This window comes from Protopterus annectens, chromosome 5.part0, assembly GCF_019279795.1.
Source record: "Protopterus annectens isolate FY-2018-M chromosome 5.part0, PAN1.0, whole genome shotgun sequence".
Lineage (NCBI taxonomy): Eukaryota > Metazoa > Chordata > Ceratodontiformes > Protopteridae > Protopterus > Protopterus annectens.
In genome coordinates this window covers 1,919,688,696-1,919,697,539 of record NC_056735.1, presented here as the reverse complement: position 1 = coordinate 1,919,697,539, position 8,844 = coordinate 1,919,688,696, and the positions used below count along the sequence as shown (strand labels likewise).

At 35.6% G+C, this 8,844-nt stretch overlaps 1 long non-coding RNA gene across 1 annotated transcript in view; it reads left to right on the top strand.

The window, feature by feature from the left end:
* The first annotated feature begins 908 nt into the window (after positions 1 to 908).
* LOC122802108 overlaps positions 909 to 8,844 on the top strand; it is a 249,640-nt gene continuing 241,704 nt past the window's right edge. Inside the window, exon 1 of the long non-coding RNA XR_006364890.1 lies at positions 909 to 1,050. This is a non-coding gene — a long non-coding RNA (uncharacterized LOC122802108). The remainder of the gene's footprint in view (positions 1,051 to 8,844) is intronic.

Here is an 8,844-nt window from a genome sequence, read left to right as displayed (position 1 = left end):
ACTAAATGGAGGTAGTGCTTATTCATTTAGTGCAATCTGAAGAAGAATATACAGATAGTATGTTTAATTAATTACTCTACCAACATTTCATCACTTTAAAAGTGTATTCCAGTGCATGATGATATATTCTTTTTTTTTTAATTTCATGCACACATAAGCTACAAGTTGATGACTATATGTATATGTATAATAAATTCTGCATGTAAAAAACTAGATCTACAAAATAAAATATAGATATAAGTATATACTGGGCTTAACTGCACGTTCTCCTTCAGACACTTAAAACATGCTGCTTTCTTATATATCAGCCTGTGTATAAAAGAAAGTGATTTGCAGTAAAGAATGTAATTCATTGTCAGTCATCACCCTGAAGAGAACTGTCACTCAAAATATATCCTGAAAGGTCACATCTCAAGCAATATAACCATCCCCCTGCTCTCTGCCCGCATACTGTACACCTGATTATATATTTTTGTTATTCCTATCCTCTCTTTTTATTATATGATTGCATTTCATTCACTGAGCTTTACTTTAATCGATGTATTCACTCGGATTCACATAACATCAAAATAATATTTCTTACTCTGTAGAGATGGTATTGCAGCTTGCTTTAAGAATTGTTTGTGGAAACAGTAGGAGGTTTACTTCTGGTTGTTACCTCACAGAGAGAAACTTCTGGAAGAACTAAGCCATATGGTCAGCCAGCTTACTTTTGCACAACAGGTGTTGAAGATGATTAAATGTAGCTGACATCAAGCTGTGGTACATTAATGTGCATGTGAACATGCTATGTCAGAAAAATTATCATCCAATAAAGCTCCAACATTTTTTTTCCATTTTTTCATGTTTCTCTGTTTATATATATCAAACACACATTCAACAAAATACAGACAAGGCTTACAGATATGTGGTGTGTTTGCAGGAATTAATGCTGTTTTGATCTGAAGCCAAAAAATGGTCATAAACAATTGTTAGAGAGTGACAAAATTCACTTAAAGTGACAGATTATAACAAAAATGAAAAATCGATAGTGCCTAAAAGCAACTAATGGTAAGTCTATATGGAAAGATTAATTTTATGAGAAAAGACTGGGCAATAAAGTATAAGCATATTTCACTTTCTTTCTTTTTAGCTTAATTGTCAGCAAGTATAAAATAAAAAAATGTAATGGATTCTGCAATGTAGCCTAACTGAAATTCTTTATTTATATTAATAGGATACAGATCCATCATGCATCCACCTATTATTAGCATCTATTTGTTGTTCGTTAGCTCTGAATATGTATATGACAACTTCTCTTGCAATGTGTGTAAGACATATTGATGCGAGATGCATTTATGATAGAATGGTGTTAGAATAAATAATTGTTGATAGCACAGAATGGAACTGTTGCAGGAAAAGTACAGAATACTACAGATCATATTGAGAGTTCTTGGGTCTAACAAAAGTAAAATACTATCACAACAAGGGCAATATGAAATTGGAGATATTAGAAAAACTAGAACTAAAACAGATTCAAAACATTATTTTATGAACTATTGTGAAATGCAATATACTTTATGGCATTAAATGTTACCAGATTTTGAGTTTCTTTGTTTCAGCATAACCCACTCTTCCTCATGTTGCAGGCAGTGCTTGTGTATAAATATATCTGTCTTTCTTTATACTTGGGAGCATTTATTTTCTCTATTTTTGTTTATATAGCTGTCAACCAACACATCTTTCTATTATGTTTAACAAAAAAAAAAAACTTTGCAAGCAAGGCCTATGAGATTTAAACTAAACCACTCATTGCAACTGTCAATGCTCTGTGGGGTAGAACAACACATCTGGCAAATAAAACATAATGACTACAACTGACTGAATTCAAAAGATAAAACAATCTGTCATATGTGATCATGTAACAAATGTGTGATGATTGGTTGCTGAGGGACTTATTAATGTGATATATTCCTTATCAGCTAAGGGGAAAAAGTTGTCATACATTAGATGACAAGCAAATACTATGGAAAATGTTCCAGCCTGCATTCTAACAGTATACATTTTCATTCTGCTAACCTGCAAAAAATAACCTTCATTCTCAGCTGGACTGAAACAGTATAGACAAAAGAATTGTTTATACTAGTACACATGTTGTCATAATGATATCTTGCTGAGAATTATAAAAACATATTTAGTTATTTTTGTTATTACCTCCTCCCAAGTATAGAAACATCTTCACTAACTGTAAATTTCAATAACATTTTGGAAGGAGACCAACAAGAGAAGTTCAAATTTTAGTTGTCTGACATGCTGCTTCAGTACTACAAATTTATTTGACTATGCATTTATTTATCTGTTTGTTTCTTTATTTACTTATTTATTTTCTGTTAATTGAGTAACTGGACTGGTAAATGACCCTTTTCAACCATGAACAATACCAAATCACAAATAAAACTATTTTAATAATAAAGCTACATGTAGCTATACAACAAATGTAATAGGTATTTTTCTCTAAATTATTTTTCTTAGTACACAATATGGGTTTCTACATAGATAAAACTATAATTTTAGATTTAATTTGTACACAAATTGTTGATTTGCATACCTATCACTTTATATAATATTTGTTACGTAATTACCCTTTAATCACTTTTCTTTCTGCCACAGCCTCATATGCCTGTCAGTTTTTCTAATAAACTTTATATAGTTTGTAACTTTATCTCATCTACCATCCACCATTTTACAACTTCATTTTTCCACCACCCCTCTATGAACACAAACTTTCTCCCTTCACCTCTGTTCCACACATGCTCCTCACTTTCCACCATGAGTAGACATGGAACCCAGTCTTCCCTTATGTCTTTCCTATAAACCTTCTTCCAAACGGCTGTCATTGCAGCCTATCTTTCACATGACTGGGTGAGACACATGCATATGCAAAATGTCTCAGTCTTTCTCCCTCTCCACTTCTCAGAAATGTTGTCGTGCTCTACTGACCACTCCCCTGAACCCTTTTTGGGGTCCTATGTCATCTATATAGTAATCTCAAATGGGTGTCCCTAAAGAGTTCCAATGCACTCAACCAACTACTCATCCTCCAGATGTACTGCAATATTTGTCTGTGCGTCATATCTCACAGTGTCTCTCCCTCTCTCACTTTTACATTAGCTTGCCTTCCTTTACCTACTTCTATACATCCTTACTTATGTCCCTGTACATCTTACCTATTCTCCTTTACTTAATATCGCCCTGATCCTCCTTACTTCATACTCTTACCTGTCTACTTTTCCCTTTTGCTAATCTAATATTCAGACTCAGCCTTCTCATTACATTATTATATAACAACCATCCCACATTTTAATCCCAACCTTCCCAACTAAGCTCTCAAAGGTAATGTTATTTTCAAACTGTCCCATCTAATAAGGATGCAAAATATACTTTACTACCATCTCCTTCCATTTCCATATCCACATAGTAATTCTCCTTGTCCCCTGACCCTTACTTGAACACTATTATCTCATCCTGCCTCATCATCTGTGGCACTATTTTCACCTCCTCCCCCTTACACTGTTAAGCAATTGGACTATTTCCTTCCCCCAGCATTTCTTTTTTTCACATGATTCACCTCCACCATTACATCTTCCATTAATATCTATTTTTTTAAGCAAACTTGGTCTTTTTATACTAAAGTTAAACCTCACCACTCTGCAAACATACTTCTTCCCTCCTCTCTCAGCCTGCATATTTCCATAAATCTTCTAAGTCTTTACTTTATTTCCTTATTATGGTTAAAAGTCTCCCTTTCTTTTACTTATATCAAACTACCACGTCCTGTTTGCTCTAATCTTTTAACTTCCACATAAGTAATTTAACCTCCATCTCCACCCATTTAACAATATTACTCCACACATTTTCTGCATGCATTTGGATTTACTCAAACTGCTGCAGTTGTTCTCACATGTCCTGAATGTTGAGTCCCTCAGTTCCCCTTTACTATTGCTCAATGCTTAATGCGTTAGTAATAAGCCAACAGCTGCTATTTTTCTGCTTTTCCTTGCTCTATCCTCTACATTTCCTCTATATCTCACAATATCTGACCTTCAAGCAACTTTGATACCATCCCACTCTCTGAACCTTACTTCACCTTCTTTCATCTTACTCTTTGCCATCACCTCTCATACTCGTCTGCAACCACTTCACTTACTCTAAAAGGTCCCAGTCCCTAGGTTCCAGCATCATAGATTCACTTATTCCATGTATCCCTTTCTACACCATCTGAACTAATGCATGGAAGATCCTTCTCTGCTAAATATCAGTCACCTACATTTCCCACAAACTCATCTCATCTGCCAGTATCCTAACCAGTCTAGTAGCCTGTATAATTTCATGCCTACTCACCTCTACATGTAGCATACAATTGCATTCTCTTTGTCCATAACTTAACCATTCTCTGGCTCCTGCAAGAACTTTTATTCACCTAAACATCCGATCTGTATCTGAATTAAGAACCATATTAAAATGTCTCACCAAAATAATTCTCTCCTCTTTCTTTTCAATCCTTCAGTCCCTGCAACAGAGCCCACTAAAGTCTCTATAATTCTACAAGGAATCCATAATCTGAAGCTACTAGCAATGCTCTATTCTCATGTGTTCCTCTAAACACCATTCACCTGGCATCTTTCTGTGTTCTTTTCTCATAACAACCTCCATCTTGTCTTACTAATATACCCACTCATATGTTCTGACATTATTCCATACAATCCAATCGAACACATTTAAAGTGCCTTTTTTGTATCTTCTCCATCTATCATACTTCAACTTCAACTCCTGCAAGCAAACATCCAACCTATCTCTTCCCAATACAGTTAATATTAATTTCCACCTAATTGGACTATTATACCTCTACATTACACATTATCACCCCCATCCCCAGCCTTACCCACTAATCCTATAATGATAGTCCAAAATGGAAACTGGGTGCATTGACCAGCAACACCAAAGCCCCATCCCCGTGATGATAGGTCTAAACCACTGCCAACAGTCTGCCCAATAGACAGCTTTCACTAACATTCTCAGTCTATCCCTAACTCTAAACTGTTTTCCAACTTACATGCCCTGTTGGTTACACTTGCCACATTTTCATCTTTCCTTTTAGCGGTACTTCTCAAGGTAACCTCTAGCTACCCTATCTCCAGTATTCCCAAAATGTTCTATATATTTAGCTCCATAACAAACTCAGCCCATTCAATAAAATTATAATGTTGAAAACTTAAAACTTTATTTCCCACTTCCCTGAGTACATCCACCAGGTATCTCCTCTTTATATACAGTCACACTCATTTTCTGAATTCATTTCATATTAACCCTCTTTAACCAATTAGAGCCCCTCCCTTACTGAGTCTTAATACTGAAGCTTGAATCCTATATATAAGAAGAACATATAGAACTATGCATGCACGATTGTCAATCCTTGCTAAATTCCGCACCATACTTACTAAACATGTCACAAGCCCTTAGTGCTCTCCTAAACAGTAGCTTAGTACACTTCTAACCAGTGTGTTACTACTTTGTCATAAATATCGGCACAGGTATTCCTCTAGAAAAAATACTCTTAAAGCCATATATACACAAAATATTTATATATATTACTTATCCTTTAGCTGTCTCCATATACTTGTAAATGCTATTTCATCGCTCAGTAAGTGCCAACGTGTATTACTCACATTCATATTTGATACCACATGACTCTGTTTTAAGAATAGTAAAACTTAGTATTTATCCCCATGATATAAACTTTCACCATCAAGATAATAACCAATTGACTATACATTTTGACCACCACATTAGCTTAAGAACCCTGTCAGAACAACAAAACACACATTACATTTAAACAACGAATTCAGAAATGTTACCCAACTGTGATAAGGCTCTCTAGTTTAGGTCAAAGATTCACAGTGTACATGATTACCCTTCAGTTACCCTTAGGCCAGGGTCTATAAATATCAGCTCCCATTCACAAAATATGATAATAAGATATCTTACTTCCTTGCTGTCATAGATTTGTTTGGCCTACATTCTCACAACAGTTATGCAGGGAGTAACTTCATGATCAACCCACAAGTTTAACGCACACATTTCCTTTCCTCTTCCAATCTCCTCAGCAGACTAGGGACGAACACAATTTGACAATGTCATATGCACCCCTACTGTATTCATACTCCTTAATGTCCATCTCACCTTCCACGTCTCTGTTCTTCACTTCTGAAATATGTTCACAAAGAAAGATAAAACAGAGAAAAAACAATCACATATATTAAGCATTCCAGATCAATGGCTCCTTCTACTCTGGTTTCTGTACTCACAATGAGAGAGCTGGGATGCCTATCTCAACGTACGGGATCTGAGTCTGATGCAATTTCTTCTCACTCACCTGGTGTTTAAAGAAAGATTCAACATCTATGTTCCTTTCTTAGGTGCAGGCTGCAACTCCTTCTCTTTTTTCTCTTCTTCTTTCTTTTTCCCATTCTCTAGCTACATCCATTCTTTTTAATGTCTTCCAATGATGTTCTTTCCTGCCATCACAAAGACTCCTCCTGCCAACAGAGAACTTTGTAGGATTCCTTTCACTTACCACATTCTTCAACTTTATATCCTGTTCCATTCTTGCCTATGAACTGGATATAACCTTACTGGTTCCATTCAGAGTGCATTGTAACATCCTTACCCCACAATGTCTCTCCAACTTTAAGCTGCATCGCACTCTACTGTGGCATTTTCACAAACTTCCACACTCCTCCTCTTTCTCTTCCCTCTGACATATCATCCATATTTTATTCTCTGTCTTACTTCTGCCTACACACTTTACCCATTCTGACATCTTTGTAAAAAGATTACGTCCTCCAAGTTGTAACTGAAATGAGCCCTGTCGTGCCATTTTATTTTTAATGTACCAGGATGCTCTAAACACAGTACCCCTCTACCCACTTATATTATTTGCCAAAAAAGTTTAATCATTTTACGCCCTATTAATATATTTCCCTCTGTAACCTCTGCACTACTATTTGCCATATTTTATTCAAGCTGCTTCCCTCTTCACCTATTCTATCGTCAAATAACTATGGAGCTTGTGTAAAATGTCTCAGATAATGATTCCTGACCATTATTACTGCCATGTGCGTGCTCTCTCTGCTTCTAGGTTTAGCTCATCACTTTCTATAACTATAGCAGAGACCCAGTCTTGCATAAATTTCACTATGACCTCTCTACTCACCCCTTCTGCCAGTCCAGTAATGCACGTATCACCAATGTGGGATCAGCTCTCTATGTTATCAAATGTATCCATAATAATATCTCACTGTTTTACAAGTTCTAACAGGTTGTTCTCTCTGTTTATACACCACTGCCTCTACTTCACTTACTCTGGGCTCTTGTCTCTCAATTATCCATCTCCCTTATCCCATTTGGTTCAAACTTTACAAAGTACACAGTAGCTTTTAGTGAGTTGAGGTCAGGTGGTCAGGTGTCATGGCATCTAACGTTTACATTATAGTCTTGAATCTGTCCTGCATATCACAGTCCTCATGCTTCCAAATGTCACTGCTGTAACAACACAGTGTTGCCTAGTTGTCATTCCCCTTTTCAAGCAGGATTCATGTTTATTTGTTGAAGGCAGCTTCAGCGAATGAAAAAGCTTGAAATTAGTTTTCTGAAACCACCTTCAGAGAGCATTAAAAGATTTTTTTTTTCTTGCTGGGGGCACACTATCCCACAATTATACATAACATCTCTGAAGTCACACAACATTGGGAAAAAAGGCAGTCTTGGCTATCAATGAAAGTGATTTCAGTGAACTGCCTTTGAGTTCTTTATGTTCACTAAAATTACTTTTGGTGAGATGACATGCTCCCTTTAAGCATACCTTTCCACGAAAATGCAACATTCCATTGTTTTACTCCTGACCTGGGACAAAGCACAGAAATCAGACTGCCATCCTTTAGATGCTCAGGAGTGTCTCAGCAAATGTAATAAAAAAGATAGGTATTACAAAGTGTTCACAGTGTAACATATATTAACAATGAATATGAACAAACAACAAAGCATACAAATAACTGCAGTGTATATGTCAAAAGCCATAATTAACAAGAATTTACATTGCTTATATACAAAATATTGACTATTACAGTATACAAAAAGTGTAGTATGCAAGCCACTGCCACAGATGTTGATGTGAAATTAATTAATTAATTAAATGATTTTATTATAGTGCATTCATCCATACAATATTATGCAAATGTAGTTGAAAATATTCTTCTGAAATAAGAATACGTGTGCACTTCCAACAATCACCGATGCAAGCCCACTTGAATTCTTTCTGAAGGTGTAAGTTTGTATTTCTTTTTGTTTTTGTTCCTTATACAATGCAGATTTGTCCAATGAAGTGATTTTGGTAAGTAAAATATTCCTCTAAGCATGTTCACAGCTTGCTCATGAGACTTGAGGTCAATGTAGCTTGAGACTGTTACTGCTGTTACTGGAATGGAATAAATCAAGTACTAAGAGTGATAGCCAGTAGGGGTCAGCATCTTTTTTTTTAAGAAATTTGGAAGTGTTTATCAAAAAGATAACTTTAGCAGTTGTTTGTAACTTTTTTAAAATGTTGCATTATATAGTAATGAGACTGTCTTTTCTTACAGGTGTGGATGAGCCTGAGAATATTATGTTATGCTGTCTGTAGTAATGCCATTGTCATTGCTGATAGTGGGGTAGCAATAAGTAGAAATATTATACTTTCGGTAATAGCATGTTAATATAAACTGCCAACATGTCTAGTTGATAAAACACATGAAATTTTATATGTTACTT